The sequence below is a fragment of the Dipteris shenzhenensis genome, chromosome 21, assembly GCF_047967505.1.
Source record: "Dipteris shenzhenensis isolate YYH24624 ecotype China chromosome 21, Dip_SZ_1.0, whole genome shotgun sequence".
Taxonomy (NCBI): Eukaryota; Viridiplantae; Streptophyta; class Polypodiopsida; order Gleicheniales; family Dipteridaceae; genus Dipteris; species Dipteris shenzhenensis.
In genome coordinates, this window is record NC_141616.1 from 35,716,422 (window position 1) to 35,718,822 (window position 2,401).

The 2,401-nt window shown below is 46.9% G+C and overlaps 1 pseudogene across 1 annotated transcript; it reads right to left on the reverse strand.

Moving 5' to 3' along the window:
* Window positions 1-203: 203 nt before the first annotated feature.
* On the reverse strand, window positions 204-2,135 carry LOC147888793 (putative pyridoxal 5'-phosphate synthase subunit PDX1 pseudogene; annotated as a pseudogene). Its single transcript, XR_015543051.1, has 2 exons — window positions 1,987-2,135; window positions 204-1,895 (listed from the first exon to the last, which is right to left on the reverse strand). The product of XR_015543051.1 is annotated as a putative pyridoxal 5'-phosphate synthase subunit PDX1 pseudogene (transcript).
* Window positions 2,136-2,401: the final 266 nt, after the last annotated feature.

The following is a 2,401-nucleotide window of genomic DNA, read 5'->3' on the forward strand; positions in this document are numbered from 1 at the left end:
ATATCTTTTCTTTTTAGAATCAATGTCACTATGCCACAAAAAGTCAAAACATTAAGCTGTTTTCTCAACTTTTAGCACCTGCATCTATCTTTGTCAAATCTCAGCTTAAAAACTCCAGACATTAGCTTTTTTATTCTAAACTTCAGATATTCTAGCTCGATCTTTGTATAAAGCGTAGTAACTTCATGATAGTGACCTAAAATGTTAAGAACCAACTCCATCTACAACATCTGTAACAAATGTTCCTCACTTGAAAAAGGTGATCTTCCAAATAAGAATGTACCATGCTAGTCTATAATATCCTAACAAACTTCCGAACGTCATTCTTGTTTACAGGGCAGAATCTCTTAAATTCCATACCCTACCTTAGCAAGAAAATTGTACGATGTTAATCTATAATCATTTTAATTTACTGACAAAATTCCTCAAACATATGCAAGTCTGGGCTCTGAAAGAAGCCAAATATATCTAGGCTCATCTTTTCAGATTGTTGAGGTGTGACCCCAGTTAAACTTGCGGGCATAGTTTCTTTCAATAGCACAAAGCCAAGCAACAGAAGTGGATGTCCCAGGCGTAAATCGTCCTACTCGGAAAAATCAAGCATGAACAGTTACAGCTTCTCCCAAGAGAGAAATCAGGCTTGACAGCATTTTCTAACCAAAGTTCACGAGTGTCGGTTGCACATTGGAAAAAACTGCGCCACATAACTATCACCTCTCATACATAATCCCATTGACTGTGAAATGCCTTTCTAGGTTAAAGCAACCGGCCGTTATCTACCCAGGGACACCTTGCATCCCTACTCCTACAATTCAAGGAAGGATTTCCATCCTCATCCAAGGCCAGTTCGTTCAAGAACAAAAAATTGCAATCTATAGAACATCATGTAACCATCCCAATAAGATTTCAAAAAAGCCCAGACAACACTTTCAGCCTCCGAAACAGAGCCAGTATGGAGTACTCCTAGTCAGACCTTTGGGCAAACCGCTCCACTTTCTCATCACTCAAATTGATTCCCACCATCGGTTCTCCCAGATCACAACTGACGTCCGCTATAAGGCTTGGATCATTAAAGTGAGTCACAGCAGAAACAATGGCTCGTGCACGCCGTGCAGGATCGCCGCTCTTGAAAATGCCTGATCCTACGAATACTCCGTCGCAGCCTAGCTGCATCATGAGAGCTGCATCAGCAGGTGTAGCAACCCCTCCTGCCGCAAAATTTACAACGGGAAGGCGTCCAAGTTGCTTCGTCTGCCGCACAAGCTCATAAGGTGCAGCTATATCCTTGGCAAAAGTGAAGACCTCATCGTCGTCCAGACTTTGCAGCTTCCGGATGTCTCCCAGAACTGACCGAACATGACGCACTGCTTCAATAATGTTGCCAGTCCCAGCTTCACCCTTGGTTCTGATCATCGCAGCCCCCTCTACAATTCGCCGAAGGGCTTCTCCGAGGTTTCGGCATCCGCAAACGAAGGGAACACGAAAGTTATGCTTGTTGATATGATTCACATCATCAGCAGGAGTAAGAACCTCGCTTTCGTCCACATAATCGACACCGATAGCCTCAAGAACTTGAGCTTCAACGAAGTGCCCGATTCGTGCCTTTGCCATGACAGGTATAGTCACCGCATTCTTGATCTCCTTGATGAGGCCCGGGTCGGTCATCCGCGCAACGCCACCTTCTGCCCTGATGTCTGCCGGAACACGCTCCAGCGCCATGACCGCAGCTGCACCAGCCTCTTCTGCAATCCTGGCCTGTTCCGCATTCACCACATCCATGATCACACCTCCTCGCAGCATCTGCGCGAGTCCGACTTTGACAGCGTAGGAGGACTTCTTGGGATCAGATATGCGGCCATTCCCGTAGACAGTGACGACGCCATTGCTGTCCATGCCTGCAGGGGAGCCAAGGATGATGCTCATGAAGGAGGTGAGACGGGAGGCAGCATGCAAAGCTGATACATGAAGAAAAAATGATGAGAAGACCTGGGATGCGAGACCAAAATGGTTCGATGGAGAGGTAGAGGGTGGAAGCAAACAGCGAAAAGATTTGCAGAAGCGCAGAGAAAACAGTAGACAAAGAAGGAAGCTTGGATATGGCTGCGGCGAGATGTGTGAAGAAGAAGAAGAAGAAGAAGAAGAGGATGAGAAGAGTTGAGACTGGTCAAACTGTACCCTTGGGTGTGACACCTCCTCACCACGTCAGCCCGGGTGCCGCCTGGCACGGTCATCGCTGAACGCGTGTGCTTGTGCTTACTAGTGGCAAGACCCCTGAAGAAGAAGAAGAAGAGGAAGAGGAGGAGAAGAGTAGAGACTCATCAAACTTTAACCCCTCGTTTGTGATGACTCCTCACCAGTTCCACCGGTCGCTGAACACGTGTGTGTGTCTACCGGTGAGGGA